The sequence below is a fragment of the Triticum dicoccoides genome, chromosome 4B (genome assembly GCF_002162155.2).
Source record: "Triticum dicoccoides isolate Atlit2015 ecotype Zavitan chromosome 4B, WEW_v2.0, whole genome shotgun sequence".
NCBI lineage: Eukaryota > Viridiplantae > Streptophyta > Magnoliopsida > Poales > Poaceae > Triticum > Triticum dicoccoides.
The window spans coordinates 434,229,899-434,252,804 of record NC_041387.1 but is presented as its reverse complement, the minus strand read 5'-3'; the positions used below and the strand labels follow the sequence as shown (position 1 = coordinate 434,252,804).

General features: G+C 47.0%; 1 pseudogene; it reads left to right on the top strand.

Moving 5' to 3' along the window:
- The first annotated feature begins 21,634 nt into the window (after positions 1–21,634).
- Positions 21,635–22,906, top strand: part of LOC119292723 — a 7,209-nt pseudogene continuing 5,937 nt past the window's right edge.

The window sequence follows — 22,906 nt, the reverse complement described above, 5'->3', positions numbered from 1 at the left end:
CCGAACTGTGCGTCTAGGCGGATGGTAACAGGAGACAAGGGACACGATGTTTTTACCCAGGTTCGGGCCCTCTCGGTGGAGGTAAAACCCTACTCCTGCTTGATTAATATGATGATATGGGTAATACAAGAGTTGATCTACCACGAGATCAGAGAGGCTAAACCCTAGAAGCTAGCCTATGGTATGATTGTTGTTCGTCCTACAGACTAAAACTCTCTGGTTTATATAGACACCGGAAGGGCTAGGGTTACACAGAGTCGGTTACAATGGGAGGAGTTCTTCATATCGTATCGCCAAGCTTGCCTTCCACGCCAAGGAAAGTCCCATCCGGACACGGGACGAAGTCTTCAATCTTGTATCTTCATAGTCCGGGAGTCCGGCCATCCGGACACCCCCTAATCCAGGACTCCCTCACCAAGCTTGCCTTCCACGCCAAGGAAAGTCCCATCCGGACACGGGACAAAGTCTTCAATCTTTTATCTTCATAGTCCAGGAGTCCGGCCAAAGGTTATAGTCCGGCTATCCGGACACCCCCTAATCCGGGACTCCCTCAGTAGCTCCCGAACCAGGCTTCAATGACGATGAGTCCGGCGTGCAGATTTGTCTTCGGCATTGCAAGGCGGGTTCTCCTCCAAATTCCATATACCTATTGAATAGTGTCTGACTTTTGGTGAATGTTGCGCTCCTTGGCTTCTACGGCCAATAATGGACATCTTCCACGTGTCAAACGAATGCGAAAAGCTAGGGTGTTTTTTCATTTACCCCCCTAGCTGCGTAAATGAGCTTCCTATAAAAGAGACGGGGATTTAGATCTGAACCACACCATCTTCCCTTTGCGAGCATTCATCGGAGCACATTCGATAGAGATCCATTCCATCATGGCCAGTCAACGCCGCTCCTCCTCTCGCACTTCCAGCCCTCAGCCTGGAGATTTGGAGAAGTGCTCCATCCCGCACAGCGAGCTAGTGGTGCTCCAAGCCAAGGGGTTTCTCCCCCCAGCCTATATGGTCCCGGTTCGAGCCGGGCTTGCCACTTATAATGGTGAAGAGCAAGCAGAGAGCGTCCCCAATCCCTCCAAAGGAGAGCGGGTGTGCCTTGTCCCTTATTTGATAAGAGGGCTCGGATTTCCAATTCATCCGTTTCTCCGGGGGCTCCTGGAGTTCTACGGCCTCCAGTTGCACAACCTTATGCCTGCCTCCATATTGCATATTGCGGGCTTCGTAGCCCTTTGCGAGCTACTTTTGGGCATCGAGGCTCATTTCGCATTGTGGAAGAAGTTGTTCTGCCTTGTGCCCCGTTCTCAGGAGGGGTCGATATATCAAGTGGGTGGAGCCGAACTATGGCGCATCGTCGGGACCGGATATCTATCTGAAACCCCGAAGAAGGCGTCCGAAGACTGGCCTTCAGAATGGTTTTATATAGAAGATGTCCCCCTGCCGGACCCTATTCGGACCGGCCTCCCTGAGTTCGATAATGCTCCTTTGAAGAAGCGCCTAAGTTGGCGCCCACGGAGCCCTCAGAGGGAAAATGACAAGGACGTCTTTTACCTGATGAACCGGATAAGGTTGTTGGCTCATTTCGGACTGACCATGATCGAGGTCATGGCCACTTGCATTATGCGGAGGGTGCAGCCGCTTTAGTATAGAGGCCACCCCATGTGGGACTTCAACAGGGAGGACTACGCCACCCGGTGCGGCCGTAAGGGGCCGGACTCGGCTGCCGCTCTAATAAAGATCTTGTCCGCTTTGTACAAGGGAGAAGAGGAGGAATTCCTCCGCTTCAACCCATGGGGCGGATTTTCTATGTACAATCCTCCAAGCTGGGTAAGCGGATACTTTCACTCGCCCATCCGTTTCATATACCCATAGTTAAGTATCTTATCTTGTGATTTTGACGCAGGAATTGTGCCGGGCCGTAAAGGATATAAACAGCCCTCCTCCACCACCCGAGGATCCGGGACGCTCCCTCGATTCGGCCTCCCAAGAGGATCTGGACATATCTGTGGAGCTGATCGATGGGGTATTTTACCAACCGAGCATTGACAACGCCTTGGTGCCTATTACAGCCGATTATCCTGGACTGCTCCCCGCCTCACAAGTAATCGAGACCGAAGTCCTAATACTTTTAAGATGACCCGCCCGTGCTTATTTTTTATCACCGGTTATCAATGGTGTTTCGCAGGGGAGGATCTTGAGGCAGAATGTCGAGCCTGCGGCGACTGGCCAACAAGGGGCAGCAAGGCCCAGCAGGCTGAAAAGAAGTGCGGTCCGGACTGAGACGCCGGTGCAACAGTATGGCGTGCCATCTGATTCCCAGGTTTTATTCCCTCAAGGCGTACTAATGCCCGTGCTCTCTTCAGGAAAAAGAGCGCTCGCCAGACTATATCTGGAGAGGTTGCCAATCGCGCCTCTACCAGCCAGGCTCCAAGGCCGGGTCCGGAAGCGGAGGCGAACATGAGGCGCGCACCGGACGCTCCTCCGGCAGAGAATGCAGACGGGTTGTTAGCCATCAATTCCGAGGTGGAGAGTGCCATGCACCACAGGCGTCGCCGGACAGTTCTCCATGACGCTTGTTTCTCCCAAGAGGCATTGGATGCCTTTAATACGGGAGATGCGTACCTCCGTGCCGCTCAAAATGGTCTAGCCAGAGCCACGGAGCAGTATGTAAAAGACATACAGGTGAGAAAATTTGATGGTTATATATGTCAGTAGCCCCCAAGACTTGAAACAGTTAAAAAACTGATTTAAGGATCATTTGTTATGCAGGATCTTACAGAAAAGAATACCCAACTATCCCGGGAGTTGGAAGAATGCAAAGCCCAACTTGAGGCCGCACTGGCCGCGGAAGGGGAGGCCAAGGAGACCCCCTCTGGTAATATATGCTTCTAAAGATAATTATGTTGCGAAGTGCAGCATGTGTGCAAATCTGACAATAACATTGCAGATGGCGCTGGAGTGGATCCAGACAAGCAACAACTCCTACGCCGGTTAAAGGCCGGCGAGAGTGTGCTTACGAGGGTGAGGCAAGAGAAGAATAATCTCCAAGATGCCAACACCCAGCTCGGCGAGGAACTAAAGGATGTTCGTGCTCAGCTGTCGGACTCCGTGAAGGAGAATCAGTGGCTTCGACGCGGCATTTTTAGTAAGTGCATGAACGAACTACGAAAAAGAGTTCAGCGAGGAAGTCGATTGATAGAGTTATGTCTATAGGTATGCTGACAGGTCGTCCTGCAGAGGAAATGCCCAGTTCTGCGGGTGACCTTCTTCCCGAGCTCTCACAACTGCACGAACAAGTTCGACAGGCAATGCAGGGCGTCGCCCAGGCCTTGTGGCCATCCGTCTCCATGCCCGAAGGCCTTGGAGAGCTTGCAGAGAAGCTGAAGGGAGCGTGGCGGCGCTTCCAATTATGGAAGATATCGGACTGCCGTCAAGGCGCCAGGGAGGCCTGGGCCATGGTGAAGACGCGGTACACGAAGGCTGACCCAAACCACATGGCCAACGTCGAACCTGTGGGGCCCGATGGGAAGGAGATCCCTGTGAGCTTAGTGTATGGCCAGGTAGAGTTGGCCGCCAAATATTCCCAACAGGACTATAAACTAGACAGCCTGTTGGATGGTATTGAAGAGGAATATACCCAGTCAGATTGACTATGTAATTTAAGTGACATGTAAAATGCCTTCTAGCCGGATTGTAGATCATTTGTCATGGCAGACCTTTTCGCTTCAACCTCGGGACCCGATAGTCCGGAGTGTGTCCGAATACCCTCTCGGTTATGTAAGAACCGGGGCATGCGTGGAGACCAGGCGTAGGGGTCATTAGTGCTTGAACAGACAAGTGCCCAACTAGTTATGTTATATTACATGGTTAGTAAGAAACATCTTCCAGGGAGAATAGTTCCATTAGGGGTTCCTTTCCCTGGGACACATGCCCTAAAGTGCATGTCCGGACTGCGTAAAAAGCAGAAAAGCATCTGGGGGCAGATAAATAAATGAGTGAGAAATCATCTTTAGTTCACCGACCGAATATTCCCTTAAGAATGCTAGCTTTCGGCTTGACCCAGTCTGAGGCACACATCCAGCCGACCCGGCAGTAACAATCGCAGAGGTGCTCCCTTTACCGCCTAGCCGAACAATCGGGAACATAGGGGTAAGCACAGGAGCCAGGCAACCCAGCTTGGCCAAAACTTAAGTCATATCGATGCATATAATGGTGAATAAAAGGTACATGCGGAAGTGTGACGCGTGTGTTGGGCATGAGGCCCATATAGACAAGCTTCTGTTAGAGAAGCCCCCGGGTAAATTGAGCGCGGATAGCGCGTCAATTGTGTGCAAACAAGGCGCGAACGAGCCCTTAAAGGCTGTTATAGAAAGGGAGGGAGAAAGAGAGAAATATAAGACAGTTAATGTGTAAAAAATAGACAGAGCAAGGAGACGAACACAGAGTCCGGCGCTAGGCGTAGAATCTTCGGAGACGGGCTGCATTCCATGGGTTCGGCTCGAGTCGGTTGTCCGATGCATCTCGCAGACGGTACGCTCCACGAGTCAGGACTTGGTCAATAATAAAGGGACCTTCCCATTTGGGCCTGAGTTTGTCCTTTTTCTTGTCCGGCAGGCGTAGAACTAATTAGCCAACATTGTAAGTTTTGGCCCGTACTTCTCTGCTTTGATATCTTCGAGCCTGCTGTTGATAGAATGTGGAACGGGCTTTTGCCACATCACGCTCCTCCTCCATGGCGTCCAAACTGTCCTGCCGATCGAGTTCGGCTTCTCTTTCTTCATACATGCGCACGCAAGGTGAGTCATGAATTATGTCGCAGGGTAGAACTGCCTTTGCGCCGTATACCATAAAGAATGGTGTGAATCCGGTAGTGCGATTCGGCGTGGTCCGCAGCCCCCAGAGTATGGAGTCGAGCTCCTCTACCCAGTGCGTGTTAGATTCCTTGAGGGACCGCACTAATCTAGGTTTGATGCCACTCATGATTAGACCATTTGCTCGCTCGACTTGACCGTTAGTTTGTGGGTGATAGACTAAAGCATAGTCGAGCTTGATGCCCATGTTTTTGCACCAGAGTTTAACCTCATCGGCCGTAAAGTTCGTGCTGTTATCGGTGATGATGCTATGGGGGGCGCCGTAACGGTGTACGACCCCTGATATGAAGTCTATCACCGGTCCGGATTCAGCCGTCTTAACAGGCTTGGCCTCTATCCATTTGGTGAATTTATCCACCATGACCAATATATATTTTTGCTTGTGGGTTCCTCCTTTATGGGGTCCAACCATGTCAAGCCCCCAGACCGCGAAGGGCCAGGTGATGGGTATAGTTTGGAGGGCGGTGGGTGGCATATGGCTTTGGTTAGCAAAGAGCTGGCAACCAACGCATCATTGGACTAAGTCCTGAGCATCTGCCCGGGCCGTCGGCCAATAAAATCATGTACGGAAGGCCTTGCTTACAAGGGCCCAGGCTGCGGCGTGGTGCCCACCGAGTCCGGCATGTATTTCAGCCAGAAGATTCCGCCCTTCCTCCTCGGAGATACACGTTTGAAGGACTCCGGTGGACGGTGGTGCTTTTCTTATAAAGCTCTCCCTCATGGACTTTATAGGCTTTAGATCGCCGCACTATGCAGTGTGCCTCGTTTTGGTCCTCGGGAAGTTCCTGCCTGGTTAGGTAGGCTAGGAATGGTTCTGTCCACGGGGCAATGACTGCCATTATTACGTGGGCTGAGGGTGTTACTTCGTTGGCAGAGCCTGGCGTTGTGTCAGAATGTTCGGTGTCGGGTAGTGCAATAGAGTCCGGGCTGTTATTTCCGGATTCCCCTTCCCATAATACGGATGGCTTGAATAGCCTCTCCAAGAAAATGTGGGGGGGGACTGCATCGTGTTTTGCGCCAATGCGTGACAAGATGTCTACTGCCTGATTGTTTTCCCGAGCTATATGGTGAAATTCGAGCCCCTCGAACCGAGCTGATATTTTTAGGACGGCGTTGTGATATGCTACCATTTTCGGATCCTTGGCATCAAAGTCTCCATTTATTTGGGATATCGCGAGGTTCGAATCCCCACGCACCTCTAGGCATTGAATGCCCATGGAGACTGCCATCCGGAGACCATGTAGAAGGGCCTCGTATCCGGCTACGTTGTTGGAGTCCGTATACCTTATCTGGAGTACGTATTGAACTGTATCTCCTATTGGGGACGTCAGAACGACGCTAGCCCCCAAACCAGCCAACATTTTGGAGCCGTCGAAGTGCATGATCTAGTTGAAATATGTGCCATACTCTTTAGGGAGTTCGGCTTCAGTCCATTCGGCAACGAAATCGGCCAAAACTTGCGACTTAATAGCTCGTCGTGGCTTATAGGTTATGTCGAACGAGAGGAGCTCAATGGCCCATTTGGCAATCCGGCCCGTAGCGTCGCGGTTGTTTATAATATCGTTAAGAGGTACTTCGGAGGCTACTGTTATCGAACACTCTTGAAAGTAGTGTCGCAGCTTTCGGGATGCCATGAACACCGCGTACGCTATCTTTTGATAATGCGGGTACCGAGACTTGCATGGAGTGAGGACAGTGGACACATAGTAAACTGGTTTTTGAAGGGGGAATTTGTGTCCGTCCGTTTCTCGTTCGACGACGAGCACTGTGCTTACAACTTGATAAGTTGCTGCAATGTATAATAGCATTGGTTCGCCGATGTTAGGTGCGGCCAGGACCGGGTTTGTTGCCAATATGGCTTTTATTTCTTCGAGTCCGTCCATGGCGGCATCCGTCCACTTGAAGTGTTCGGTGCGCCGGAGGAGGCGATAAAGGGGTAATGCCTTTTCTCCCAAGTGGGAGATAAAGCGGCTTAGAGCCGCCACGCATCCAGTCAATTTTTGTATTTGTTTGAGGTCCTTTGGAATATCCAATTGTGACAGAGCTTGGATCTTGGCTGGGTTTGCTTCAATTCCTCTACCGGATACAATGAAGCCCAATAGCTTTCCAGCTGGTACGCCGAAAACGCATTTTTCCGGGTTAAGCTTGATGTCATATGTTCGGAGGTTATCGAATGTGAGCCTCAAGTCGTCTACTAGAGTTTTGACATGCTTGGTTTTGACGACCACGTCATCTACGTATGCCTCCACTATTTTGCCGATCTAGTTTGCCAGACATGTCTGAATCATGCATTGATATGTTGCGCCGGCATTTTTGAGCCCAAAGGGCATTGGTTGAAGCAGAATGGGCCGTATGGGGTGATGAATGCCGTTGCGGCTTGGTCTGGCTCTGCCATCTTAATTTGATGGTAGCCGGAGTATGCATCGAGGAAACACAATGAATCGTGTCATGCAGTAGCGTCGATAATTTGATCGATGCGGGGGAGGGGGAAGGGATCCTTTGGGCAAGCCTTGTTGAGGTCCTTGAAATCGACGCATAGGTGCCAGGATTTGTCCTTCTTTGGTACCATCACCAGGTTTGCTAGCCAGTCCGGGTGTTTTATATCTCTGATGAATCCGGCCTCTAGTAGTTTGGCTAGATCCTCTCCCATGACTTGTCTCTTAGGTTCGGAGAAACGCCGAAGGGCCTGCTTGACTGGCTTGAATCCTTTTAGGATGTTTAGGCTGTGCTCGGCCAGCCGACGTGGGATTCCTGGAATGTCTGAAGGGTGCCAGGCAAAAATGTCCCAATTTTCGCGTAGGAATTCTCGTAGTGCGGCGTCTACATCAGGGTTTAATTGTGCCCCGATGGAGGCCGTTTTTGTAGGGTCCGTTGGATGGACTTGGAATTTGACTATTTCGTCCGCCGGTTTAAAGGAGGTGGACTTGGATCTTTTATCGAGTATCACGTCATCCCTGTTCACCATGGAGCGCAGCGCAGTCAGTTCCTCGGCCGCTAGGGCTTCGGATAGTGCCTCAAGGGCAAGTGCGGCTGTCTTATATTCGGCGCGGATTGCTATGTCTGGGTCACTTGTAAGAGTGATGATTCCATAGGGTCTGGGCATTTTGAGCTTCATGTACCCGTAATGGGGTATAGCTTGAAAAATTGTGAATGCCTCTCGCCCTAATAGAGCGTGGTACCCGCTACTGAACGGGGCCACTTGGAACGTGACCTCCTCAGACCTGTAATTATCCGGCGTGCCGAACACCACATCCAGTGTGATTTTTCCTGTACAACGCGCTTCCCGACTGGGGATTATTCCTCTAAAGGTTGTGTTGCTTCGCTCAATGCGGCTCTAGTCTATTTCCATTTTTCGAAGGGTTTCCTCATAAATGAGGTTCAATCCGCTGCCACCATCCATGAGTACCTTGGTAAGGAGAAAGCCGTCCATTATTGGACTGAGGACCAATGCGGCTGGTGCTCGGGCTGTTCGGAATTTAGGTTCATCACTGGCATTCAAAGTAATAGCCGTGTCACTCCATGGGTTTATTGTTGCTACTTGGTAGACTTCAGCAAGGCTGCAGAGTGTTCGTTTCCGCATATTATTTGATGCGAAAGTCTTGAAGACTGTTAATACCGTACTGGTATCCCTGGGTTGGTGCTCTATGAATTCTGGAGTTAGAAGCTCTTCGCCACTTCTGGCCACCTTCCGGAGTATCCAGCATGCTCTAAGGCTATGAGTTGGTGTGGCGCCCTTTGTACTATGAATTTTACAGGGTCCATTGAGCCATCCCTCCAGTATGGTTCCATGCCCTATAGAGGGTTTTTGTTTTTTGGTGTTTAACCCAGGTGCCTGGCGATAATGCACCCTTTTATTTTGGACTCGGGTTGTATTCAGGGCCGGATTGTCCCAAAATTTTACTTTGGTTTTCCAGGCGCTTTCCATCGCACAGTACTTTCATACTATGGATGCCAAGTCAGCGAAGCGTGTAATTTCACGGCGACTTATGGCGTTGAGGATTCCGTTGTCCGTGCAATTATTGCAGAAGAATGAAATTGCATCCTCCTTGCAGTAGTCCTTTGTCCTGTTCATGACCAGGAGGAATCTGGCCCAGTAATGGTGTACTGTTTCTGTGGGCTCTTGCCGAATTTGGGATAGATCCCTTATATTTAGGTGGGCGGGTGGAATTAAATCCGGAACCTCACCCAATCTGAGACTCAGGGGCCAAGGAGTTTCCGAACTCGGAAGCTTGGGTTCTCGGATGTTGTCCAATGAATCTAGCCCGCTGCCTGACTTTAGGTTCAGGGCCTGAGTGATGTCCTCCCCTCCGCAGGTATCCGGCTTGGAGGGATCGGGAATACGTACATAACTAGTCCTTAAGATAGATGAAGGCTTGCCGCATTGTTCCTCCACCACCGCAAGATGGTGGGTGACCTGGGGAGAGTTAATCTCTCTCGGGTCGGGTTTAAGCCCAATCTGATCGTAGTCTGTAGCGACTCCCAGGGCGGCGATGTGATCCAAGAGCTCGTTTAAGGAAGAGAGCTCCATTGGATCTAACTGCTCGGCGAGTTTCGAGTTGACGTGGAGATTGCTTTCGATGACCCGAGAGGTCATCATCGGCGCGGCGGCCGAACAGGCGGTCATAAGAAAACCGCCTAGCCGAAGAGTTTGACCGATAGCCAAAGCTCCTTTAGCAACAGTGCCGTTTTTAAAGACGAGACGAGGCATCCTTCCTGATGGCGACGGCACAGCAGAACTCTCAATGAAAGCACCAATGTCGGTGTCAAAACCGGCGGATCTCGGGTAGGGGTTCCCGAACTGTGCGTCTAGGCGGATGGTAACAGGAGACAAGGGACATGATGTTTTTACCCAGGTTCGGGCCCTCTCGATGGAGGTAAAACCCTACTCCTGCTTGATTAATATTGATGATATGGGTAGTACAAGAGTAGATCTACCACGAGATAAGAGAGGCTAAACCCTAGAAGCTAGCCTATGGTATGATTGTTGTTCGTCCTACGGACTAAAACCCTCCAGTTTATATAGACACCGGAGAGGGCTAGGGTTACACAGAGTCAGTTACAATGGGAGGAGATCTACATATCCGTATCGCCAAGCTTGCCTTCCACGCCAAGGAAAGTCCCATCCGGACACGGGACGAAGTCTTCAATCTTGTATCTTCATAGTCCAGGAGTCCGGCCAAAGGTTATAGTCCGGCTATCCGGACACCCCCTAATCCGGGACTCCCTCAATGACCTTAGTATTAATGGCATTGTCTGTCGAAACACACCTCGACATATTGATAAGGATATAAAGTAAGCAGATGATCACCACCTTTTTGTTGGGTTCTTACATTGTCTCGTCATCCGTATTCCCTCCTTGCTTTCGACTGACATACGCGCTTCAGCACGGCCTTCATACCAGGGGTTGTATTCGTCCCCAAAAACTCTGAAGTCCGAACACCTATAGGGAACTCTTCGGCGTCCCGGATATTGCACTATATGCATCGGCTCCAAATCATGTCTTTGGTCTATAGTTGGGTTGCCCGGCTCCTGTGTTTGCCACCTTACGTTCCGCAAGTTCGGCTAAGGTAGCAAAGGGAGAACTACTATGATTGTATTTCTGGTTCGTCCGGTCAAGTACCTCCGTAGAGAAAGCCGAAAACTGACTGTCATTGTATGCGAGAGCGGGTCAGCGGTCTGGTGACTTAGTGGTATACTAACAAATCATTCACGATTTATGCCATGTTATACGAGGCGCTGGGATTCGACCCAGCCGTGTTGCAAAGGCTCCGTACTCTGGATTGTCGTTCACGCAAGAGGGGCTAGTACTTAGCCCCACCAATGGACTCTTGTGGCTAAGTGAAAGTAATAAAGCCGCATAGTCTGATTGCCTAGTTCATCTCGTAGGTCGCCTCCTATATAGGACAAAGACATTGGATAAAGAGCGTACATGCGTTCCCGAACACCCCTGTAATATTTACATAGGGGCAGAAGCCAGCGACTGGTAACTTTCAGACTTATACAATAAACGGCCAAACAGGAGGATAAACTAACAAACTCATAAAGTGCAAGCATAAATATTTCACATTAGGAGTTCATTACATGGTTCGTACAAACCGGACTCCATTACTCACATATGACATCCTTTGAGCATTGACCCTCTACAATACGGGCTCCCTCGAGGACCTCGTTGAAGTACCTCCCCGGCCTCCATTGAACCTTGCCTTCGGGCGGCCCCACGGTGGCAATTTCGGTGGCCTTCATCTTCGTCCATTGCACCTTGACACGGGCGAAGGCCATCCGGGCACCTTCTATGCAGGACGACCGCTTTATGGCATTGATCCGAGAACGCGCGTCGACCAGCCGCTTCATGAGTCTGAAGTAGCTTCTTGGTATGGGATCAATTGGCCAAATCGGACTATTACGTCCTTCATGGCCAACCCAGCCACCCTATGCAGCTCGTCAGCTGCTTTATCTGATCACTGAGGGGCGCCGGATGCTCTAGCGCAAGGTACTGCGACCATAACAGTTTTTCCGTTGAGCTCCCCTCTTCGGCTCGGAAGAACTTGGCGGCGCCAGCAATACTCCTCGGCAGATCCACAAACGCGCTTGGAGAACTCCAAACCTGGGTCAGCAAGATGTATCTTCTACTTGTAAATTTACTCTGCAGAAGGAAGGTCTTACCAGCCGCTATCCGCCTTGCCTCTTGGATCTCCTGGCAAGCGCCCTGAGATTCAATCCGGGCCTCCTTCACGCTTTGGAGAGCCTTGGCGAGTTCGGAGGCTTGTTCCAAACTCTTCTGCTCCAATGACTCGCACTTATTAATGGCGTCCTTGTGCTCTTGCTCGACTTCGCCTACCCACGCCTTGTGTTTTTGGTGGGTAGTTTGCTCCGCCTCCACCTCCTTCGCCGCCTTGTCAGCGGCCGCCCTGCTCACCTCCACCTCTTTTTTGGCTTGAGCAAGCGCGCTCTTGAGGGACTCGACCTCGACTGCGCCAACTATGATTACAATCATAAAATTCAATAAGTTTGAAGAATCAATATGCATATCACTTCTCGTATGTAAGTTACGGATACCTTGTGTTTCGTCAAACCGCTTCTTGACGCGGTCGAGCTCCACATCGGCTAATCTAAGTTTCCGATTGAGCTCACCTCTGCGGCTTGGGCAGTAGCCGCCAACAAGGATGTCTGTCCAACATAATAGCATAGTACATTACTAACTTGTTTGGGGATCCTCTGTCCGGATTGTTCTAATCCGGACAAAGTTGCAGGGGCTACTGTCTATACATGGGTTCAACATTGCATATAAAGAACTTGTTAGAAAATTACATCGCATACCTCAAAGCCTGTCAGTAGGCTATTGAAGGCTTTGTTCAGTCCGCGTTTTGCAGACCGAACTTTCTCCATAACCGCACCCATCAGGGTTCGGTGCTCCTCCACGATGGAAGTGTGTTGCAGCGCTTCCTCCAGAGTATGAGCCGCCTCCAGATTAATAGAGGCCGCCGATGGAGTTGTTGCTCCTCCCCCGCCCGTTGAAGGGGGGTGTTGATCCGAACCCAGAGCAACATTGGTCTCCGGGACAGTGTTCGGCGAGGGCCCGAACTATTGAGACCCTCCACCATCAGTGGTCATGGGGGTCGTCGTCCCTCAGTCTACGGCATCCGAGCTATTAACCTCGGGCGCCTTCTAGACAGCCTTGTCTGCCCCTCCTCGGCTAGGAGAGGTCCTTTGGGACGACACCTCGGTGTCCTCCATGGCAGGGGGAGAGGGCTCGTGATGGTCCATCACTCTCCGCCTCTTTAGGTGCCAGAGAATTCCCCGACGAAGACGAGGGGTTAGGGATATCGCGTGGAGGGCTGACAAGCAGGCAAAGATACAATTTACATAATAGAGGCGGGTAAGCGGAAACTGAACAAGTAAGGTTTTGATACTTACGATTCGGCCAGGGGCTTAACCCTGGGGCTCTCCTTGGGCTGTGTTAGGACTCCGAGTCTCAACTAACTGAGAGGGTAACCTTCTTCCTCTTTGGCGTTGCCTCCTCCGGATTCTTGGAGGTCATCCTCTTCTTCCTCCTCTTTTTGCGAGGGGAGCCGCTCTCCACCTCCTCCTCCTCTTCGTCCTCGCCTTCCTCATGAGAGGAGACAGCCTCGGTTTCTCTGGACATAGCGTCCAAAGGACCTTTGCAGCAGGGCCCGCCCTTGGGCTCCTTGCCCTTCTTCTCCGGCGCTTGGTAGGGCGCCCGGACCAGCATCTCCGCCAGCTGGGGAGTGACTGGGTCTTCGGGCAAACAGAGCTGGACTCTTGATCCGTTCTGCTTTCTTTGTCCAGACCTGTAAAGAGGTGGGCTGATAAGATTTGTATTGATCAAAAAATATAGACCGGACATATCTTCGGAAAACTAATACTTACCGGAGTGGCCGGATTCTCGGTGTCGAGCCTGACGTCTTCGGTTTCCATGGGCCAGCTCTTCTGCGCCTTGAAAAGCAGCTTCCATATTCCCTCGTGCGTTGTGCCGAGGAAGTGCTGCAGAGTCCGCGGCTCCTCCGGATTGAACTCCCACATGGTGGAAGTCGGGCGTTGGCAGGGGAGAATGCGGCGGAAGAGCATGATCTGCACCACTTTGGTGAGACCAACATTCTTGCTCAGCACGTTGGTGATGCCCATTTGCAGCGTCTGCACCTCCGTCTGGGACCCCCAGTCGAGGCCCTTAGCGGTCCACGAGATGAGCCTCATGGGGGATCTGGATCTAAACTCCGGAATTGCCGCCTAGTTGGTGCGGCGTGGCTCGGTGATGTAAAAGCACTCTTGCTGCCAGACCTTGACGGGCTCGACGAAGGCCCCCTTGGGCCATGTGGTGTTGGGAAGCTTGCTTATCATGGCCCGGCTGCAGTCCGCATGTTGCCCGTCGACCAGCTTAGGCTTCACATTGAAGACTTTTAGCCATAGGCCTAAGTGTGGAGATGCGAAGTAAAGCCTTGCACACGACGATAAACGCCGAGATGTGGAGGAAAGAGTTGGGGGCTAGATCATGGAAATCTAGCACATAGTAGAACATTAGTCCCCAGACAAAGGGATGGAGTGGAAAACCTAACCCTCTACGGAAATGGGGGAGGAAAACGACCCTTTCACCGGGCTCCGGAGTGGGGATGATTTGACCTTTGGTGGGGAGCCTGTGCGCAATATTTGCGGCTAGGTACCCCGCGCTCCGGAGATTCTTCACCTCCTTCTCCGTAATGGAGGAGGCCTCCCACTTGCCCTTGGAACCGGATCCGGCCATGGCTGGAGAGGGTGGTGAAGGTGGGCAAGAAGGAAGTTTTTTTCGGCGCTGAGAGCTTGGGAGATTGGAAGGCAGAGGTTGGAAGAAGGCGTGGGGAAGAAAGGAGGAATCCATTCCATCTTATAGGCGGTAAAAATGACAACCGTCCCCCACTTATGCCTTGAAACTCGCATGTTCCCAACATAAGCATGCGCCATAAACGGTTGGATTACCAAAATCTTATTGATGAACAATCTCTGTTTTGAAAAGATGGGCTGATGTCTGCTAGAACTACATTGGTATTTCCCCAAAGAGGAAGGGATGATGCAGTATAGCAATGGTAGGTATTTCCCTCAGTGATGAGGAGGTTATCGAACCAGTAGGAGAACCTCCTCACACCATGTAAACAGCACCTGCACACAAATAATGAATACTCGCAACCTGACATGTTAAAGGGGTTGTCGATCCCTTTCGGGTACGATGCCTCAAGATAGGCAAATAACGTGAGGTAAAAGTGGTAGATAGGATAAATAGGTTGCGGAACAAATAAATTGCAGCAAGGTATTTTTTTGGTTTAATAGATCTGAAAATAAATGCAAAGGAAAATATGATGAAAAGAGACCCGGGGGCCTTAGGTTTCACTAGTGGCTTCTCTCAAGAAAAATAGCAAACGGCGGGAAAACAATTACTGTTGGGAAATTGATAGAACTTCAAATAATCATGATGATATCCAGGCAATGATCATTATATAGGCATCACGTCCAAGATTAGTAGACCGACTCATGCCTGCATCTACTACTATTACTCCACACATCGACCGCTATCCAGCATGCATCTAGTGTATTAAGTTCATGGAGAAACATAGTAATGCAATAAGAACGATGAGATGATGTAGACAAGATCCATTTATCTATTTATTTAGATATAGACCCCATCTTGTTATCCTTAGTAGCAACGATATATACGTGTTGGTTCCCCTTTTGTCACTGGGATCAAGCACCATAAGATCGAAACCACTACAAAGCACCTCTTCCCATTGCAAGATAAATAAATCAAGTTGGCCAAACAAAACCCAAATATCGGAGAATAAATACGAGGCTATAAGAAATCATGCATATAAGAGATCAAACAAGACTCAAATAACTTTCATGGATAAAACATATATTTGATCATAAACTCAAAGTTCACCGGATCCCAACAAACACACCGCAAAAAGGCTTACATCATATGGATCTCCAAGAGACCATTGTATTGATAATAAAGAGAGAGATAGAGGAAGCCATCTAGCTACTAACTACGGACCCGTAGGTCTACAAAGAACTACTCGCGCATCATCGGAGAGGCACCAATGGAAGTGGTGAACCCCTCCGTGATGGTGTCTAGATTGGATCTGGTGGTTCTGGACTCTGCGGCAGCTGGAATTGATTTTCGTCGACTCCCATAGGGTTTCTGGAATATTAGGGTATTTATAGAGCAAAGAGGCGGTTCAGGGGGCACCCAAGGTGGGCACAACCCACCAGGGTGCGTTTGGGCCTCCTGGCACGCCTAGGTGGGTGTTGCTCCCCTCAAGGCACCCCCTAGGTGCTTCCTTGGCCCACTCGATGTCTTCTGTCCCAAAAAACCTCAAAAAGTTACGCTGCATTTGGACTTCGTTTGGTATTGATTTCCTGCAATGTAAAAACATGTAGAAAACAGCAACTAGCACTGGGCACTACGTCAATAGGTTAGTACCAAAAAATGATATAAAATGATTGTAAAACATCCAAGAATGATAATATAACAGCATGGAATAATCAAAAATTATAGATACGTTGGAGACGTATCAGCATCCCCAAGATTAATTCCTGCTCGTCCTTGAGTAGGTAAATGATAAAAACGGAATTTTTGATGTGGAATGTTGCCTAACATATTCATCACATTTCTTTTCTTTATAGCATGGACATATGGACTTTTATATTATTGAAAGCAATAGTCTATTTTTGACATGAAGACTTTAATACTCAAGCATACCAAGAAGCAACCATGTCTTTCAAAATATCAACACTAAAGCAAGTTATGCTCAATCATTGATTCATTCATGAAACACACTCGAATATTAGCTACACCCAATGCTCAAATATGATCATAGTGCCCCTTAGTTGGTGCTTTATAAGAGAAGATGGAGACTCAAATTGAAAATAAAAATTGCATAAGTAAAAGAAGGGCCCTTCGCGGAGGAAAGTAGGGGTTTGTAGAGGTGCCAGAGCTCAAAGCTTAAATTGAGAGATAGAAATATTTTTGAGAGGCATACTTTTCCCACCAACGAAAACGACTTAGAGATCTCAATACTTTCCATGCTAGATACATCATAGGCGGTTCCCAAACATAAAATAAAGTTTATTCCTTTTTCCACCATTACTTTCACTTTCCATGGCTAACCGTATCCACGGGTGCCCTCCATACCAACACTTTCCAAGGAATTTATTATTTGACAACATAAAGTAAATTCATTATTCATTTCGGGACTGGTCATCCCTAATACCTTTGTCGTACTCTTGTGCAATGACAAGTGAATAAACACTCATCGTGAGAATAACACATCTAGCATGGAAAATATTGGTCACCCTTCACCGCCTCGCGAGCGGTAGAGCACACATAAGAGAAATTTATTTTGGAAATTAGAGATGGCACATGCAAATTTGCTTATAACAGCATGGAAATACCACATATAGGTAGGTGTAGTGGACTCATAAGGCAAAACTGGTTTAAAGGGTTTTGGATGCACAGATAGTGATCATACTTAGTGCAAAATGAAGGCTAGCAAAAAGATTGAGAAGCGACCAACCAAAAAGCAAAAAATCTCGTACCCAAGAATTAAGCATAAGTAACATCGAATAATGCACCACAAATAGGATATAAATTTCATTTCATAACTATTGACTTTCGTGCTTGCATAGGGAATCACAAACCTTAACATCAATATTCTTACTAAAGCACAATTACTCATCAACATGACTCACATATCATATCGTCATATCTCAAAACCATTACTAAGAATCAAGTTTATTTTTTCCAATGATCTTCATGAAAGTTTTTATTATATCCTCCTTGGATATCTATCACTTTGGGACTATTTTCATATGTTGCTTTCGATAAGCTCAAACAAATATAAGTGAAGATCATGAGCATAATTTTTTTCTTTCTCTCAAAATAATCTAAGTGAAGCAAGAGAGAATTTCTTAAAATTTTACTATAATAACTCCCAAATAAATCTAAGTGAAGCATGAGAACATTTATTCAAAAATAACAAAGCACATCGTGCTCAAAAAGATATAAGTGAAGCACTAGAGCAAAACCATGGCTCTAAAAATTTAAGTGAAGCATAGGAGCAAGCATAGCATAATTTTGGCTCTCTCAAAAGGGTGTGTCCAGCAAGGATTCAACACTTAAAAACACAAATCAAAACAAGAAAAGACTCATATCATACAAGACGCTCCAAGCAAAACTCATATTATGTGACGAATAAAAATATAGCTTCAAGTAAAATACCGATGGTTGTTAGAAGAAAGCGGGGAAGCCACTCGGGGGCATCCCCAAGCTTAGTTGCTTGATATATTTTTCAATATTATCTTGGGGTGCCTCGGGCATCCCCAAGGTTAGCCTTTTGCTAATCCTTATTCCTTCATCCATCGTAACATCACCCAAAACTTGTAAATTTCAATCACACAAAACTCAAACAAAACCTTCGTTAGATCTGTTAGTATAAGAAAACAAACCACTACTATAAGTACTGTAGAAAACCTATTCTTATTTTGTTTTTGCATTATATCTACTGTATTCCAACTTTTCTATGGCAAAAACTCATCAAATAAAATCATAGAATCATCAAAACAAGCACATAACGCAAAGAAAACAGAATCTTTCAAAAATAGAACACTCTGTAGCAATCTGAATATTTCGTATACTTCTCTAACTCCAAAAATGCTGAAATAAATTAGTGGACATGAGAAATTTTTCTATTAATCTTATGCCAAAAGAATCAACTCAAAAGAACTCTTCTGTTAAAAATTACAAATAATCTCGTGAGCGCAAAAGTTTCTGTTTTTCAGCAAGATCAAATAAACCTTCACCCAAATCTTCCCAAAGGCCTTGCTTGGCACAAACACTAATTAAAAAAAAACACAGTCATAAAATTAGCATAATTGTGCTAACACACAAGAACAGAAAGAAAAAAGCAAAAATAAATTTTATTCGTTGGGTTGCCTCCCAACAAGCGCTATCATTTTATTCCCCTAGCTAGGCATAACGCGTAGGATCTAAGTGTTACTCTCTGTTATCTTTGCCACTTTAGCAAGGGTCTTTTCAAACCCGGGAGGCTCTTTGCGCTTCCCTAAATTTTCCGGAAAAGAAACCATCTTGAGATCTAAAATATCCAACCATTTATTGCAAAGAAAAACCAAAGTGTTCCTATGATTGATACTACCATTAAGATGTTTGAGAGGTTCATTATATTTTTGTAATTCAACCATATGTTTATGCAAATCACCGAGTTTTTCCAAAATTTGGGCTCCCTCTGGGGTGAAAGAAAACCCTTTCTTTTGTGGTGGAACCCCCAAAATTCCTTCTTAAATTTCATAGGCAGCATTGACATCAAGCTCAATAAAATTCCCTTTTGTGGCAAAATTCAAGAGTTGTCTATGATGCAAAGCCAATCCTATGTAAAAAATTCTAAGCAAAATTTTTGCATCTCCCATTAGATTGCAAACACGGTAAGACTCCATAAGCCTATACCAAGTATCTTTCAAATTTTCTCCTTGTCTTTGTTTGAAGTATAGAACTTCAAAGTCTGGTAACAAAGGAGGAGCATTCAAACTAGCCATAGTGAATCAAGAACACAAATAGATCTGATGAGAAAACAGTGAACGAAAAAGAGGGCAAATAAAACGGCAAATTTTTGTGAAGTTAGGGAGAGGAAAACGAGAGGCAAATGGCAAATAATGTAAATTTCGAGGAGATGAGATTTGTGATTAGGAACCTGGTTGATGTTGAAGATCCTCGCCGGCAACTGCGCCAGAAATTCCTTTTGATGTCTGCTAGAACTACATCGGTATTTCCCCAAAGAGGAAGGGATGATGCAGTATAGCGACGGTAAGTATTTCCCTCACTGATGAGATCAAGGTTATCAAAGCAGTAGGAGAACCTCCTCACACCACGTAAACAGTACCTGCACACAAATAACAAATACTCGCAACCCGACGTGTTAAAGGGGTTGTCAATCCCTTTCGGGTACGGCGCCTCAAGATACGCAAATAACGTGAGGTAAAAGTGGTAGATAGGATAAATAGATCGCGGGACAAATAAATTGCAGCAAGGTATTTTTATGTTTTTGGTTTAATAGATCTGAAAATAAATGCAAAGGAAAATAGATCGCAAATGCAAATATGATGAAAAGAGACCTGGGGGCTGTAGGTTTTACTAGTGGCTTCTCTCAAGAAAAATAGCAAACGGTGGGAAAACAATTACTGTTGGTCAATTGATAGAACTTCAAATAATCATGACAATATCCAGGCAATGATCATTATATAGGCATCACGTCCAAGATTAGTAGACCGACTACTGCCTGCATCTACTACTATTACTCCACATATCAGCCGCTATCCATTACGCATCTAGTGTATTAAGTTCATGGAGAAACAGAGTAATGCAATAAGAATGATGACATGATGTAGACAAGATCCATTTATCTATTTATATAGATATAGACCCCATTTTGTTATCATTAGTAGCAATGATACATACATGTCGGTTCCCCTTGTGTCACTGGGATCAAGCACCGTGAGATCGAACCCACTACAAAGCACCTCTTCCCATTGCAAGATAAATAGATCAAGTTGGCCAAACGAAACCCAAATATCGGAGAAGAAATACAAGTCTATAAGCAATCATGCATATAAGAGCAAACAAGACTCAAATAACTTTCATGGATAAAAACATAGATTTGATCATAAACTCAAAGTTCATCGGATCCCAACAAACACACCGTAAAAAGGCTTACATCATATGGATCTCCAAGAGACCATTGTATTGATAATCAAGAGAGAGAGAGAGAGGAAGCCATCCAGTTACTAACTACGGACCCGTAGGTATACAAAGAACTACTCACGCATCATTGGAGAGGCACCAATGGAAGTGGTGAACCCCTCCATGATGGTGTCTAGATTGGATCTGGTGATTCTTGACTCTGCGGCGGCTGGAATTGATTTTCGTTGACTCCCCTAGGGTTTATGGAATATTGGGGTATTTATAGAGCAAAGAGGCGGTTCAGGGGGCACCCGAGGTGGGCAGAACCCACCAGGGAGCGCTTGGGCCTCCTAGCGCGCCCTGGTGGGTGTTGCTCCCCTCGGGGCACCCCCTAGGTGCTTCCTTGGCCCACTGGATGTCTTCTGGCCCAAAAAAATCCTCAAAAAGTTACACTGCATTTGGACTCCGTTTGGTATTGATGTCCTATGATGTAAAAAAACATGCAAAAAACAGCAACTGGCACTGGGCACTATGTCAAGAGGTAGTACCAAAAAATGATATAAGATGACTATAAAATGATTGTAAAACATCCAAGAATGATATATAATATAACAACATGGAACAATAAAAAATTATAGATATGTTGGAGACGTATCACGGGCAAGGGGGCTCAACCTCGAAACATGGAACGTGGAGTGTGAAAATGGTTCAAAATGCTGAAGGGTCAAGTCTGACGCTTCGCCGGGAAAAAGTTGTCAGTAAAGACACTATTTCTATTTTTTATATACCTGCCTTCGCGGCTAAGGGTTGTGTTAATTATGCAAAGCTGAATACAGTTCTTTCATGGAGGAAAGCTGATGTATATTGTTTAAGTAACCCGCCTCGCAATGCCGAAGATAATCTACGCGCCGAACACGTCGTCATTAAAGACTGGTTCAGGGGCTACTGAGGGAGTCCTGGACTAAGTGGCCCTTGGGTGTCCGGTCTATTCGATATGGGCCGGACTAATGGGCCATCAAGATAAAAGGAAGATGACCACCTCTCGTGTCCGGTTAGGACATACGTATGTGTGAACGGCAAGTTTAGGTGTCCGGATATACTATTTCCTTTCTATTGGACCAACTTTGTACAACCCTCAGCCCCTCCGGTATCTATGTAAATCGAAGGGTTTAGATCGAAGGCAGGATCATAACATTGATAGGTTAGCCAAGCTAGGGTTTAGCCATTACGATCTCGAGGTAGATCAACTCTTGTAACCCCTATACTCATCGAATATAATCAAGCAGGAGTAGAGTTTTACCTCCATTAAGAGGGCCCGAACCTGGGTAAACATTGTGTCCCTTTGATCATTGTTACCATCGATCCTCAGACATAAAGCTTGGGCCCCCCTACCCGAGATATGCCAGTTTTGACACCAACAGCGGGTCCCCTCTGGTTGATTCTTTCGCCAGTATTTTTTATATATTTCAAATATATTCTCCGAAATTTTCAGGTCAGTCTGAGAACTTTTATTTCTGCATAAAAATAACACCATGGCAATTCTGCTGAAAACAGTGGCAATCCAGGTTAGCTCCATTCAAATCATGCAAATTAGAGTCCAAAACAAGGGCAAAAGAGTTTGGAAAAGTAGATACAATGGAGACGTACCAGAGAGCGTGTGCGTGAGAGACACAGGGTGACATGCCCATTAGATAGAAAGATGATAACAACATTTGGACGTTGCGGTCTCACCCAGATGTCGTGTTATCACCTATCTGCCCGCCCTTTGAACATTGCGCCTTGCCAGATGGCATGTTTTGGAAACTCTAGCTGGTCGGACATTGCGGTTGCATGTTCTCCCTGACCGGGTTGTCCTTAGCATGTTAATGTCTCATCGGTTCACGTAGCTCCCTCTACTCGTGTGCTTTTGGGTGGGGTGCATGATTCTGATGGTTCGGGTCATTTGTTGTGGGGGGTCCGGTCGAGCTTTCTATTGATCCGGTCGTTGGGTTGCCCTGACCGGCCAACGAAGCACATGGGCCCCGATCTTCATTGTCTATTATTGATAAATATATAAGACAATTCGAAACACAATACAAATATAAATCTCTTGGGGAAAATTCACCAAAGGCCTCCTTTGGATGGTTCATCTAAGTTATGGGCTATTATTTTTCCATCACAATTATTAGATGAGGAGAGGTCGGAGCATAAAAAAATCCCAGTGTACATTCACCTGGTCAAACAAACGGCTTATGTGTTGACACAAAAGCTATGGGAATGGTCGTCGTCAAGGAAAATATGAACATAGTATGAACATAGTCATTTTATAGGAAGTTGAGGAAAAAATCATTTACTGCCCAGAAAAGGGCCCGAGAAGAGAGTAGAAACGCAATATGAGCATGGGCATTTGTAGTTAGTTGAGGAAAAACTCTTTCAACTAGTTCGCTTAACTTCCGTGTTGTTCTACCATCTCTCCTAGCTTTTTACCCTAGCCGCCTGGCCGCCTGGTGTGTATGCTTAACGTGCTCGCTGATCACACTCTTTGTTGGACCGTCGATTGTCTGTTTGGTTCGCATGATTTCTTCGGCTCATGTGATCCCGGGTGGGGTTCTTAGTTTGAATGCTTCAGGTCATTTGTTGTGGGATATGCGTTTCAGTTGAAGGAGCGTTTGCTACACGTGCGACCCACAGGCTTAAATTCTAGTTATAGTTGGTCTTTGCATGGTTGTGGACAGTTAGGAAAAAAATTCATGAAGAGAGTCTCATGTCATCAAAAGTAAATTGCAAAAAAAGCTATGGGCAGTAACCATCATCAAAGCAAATAA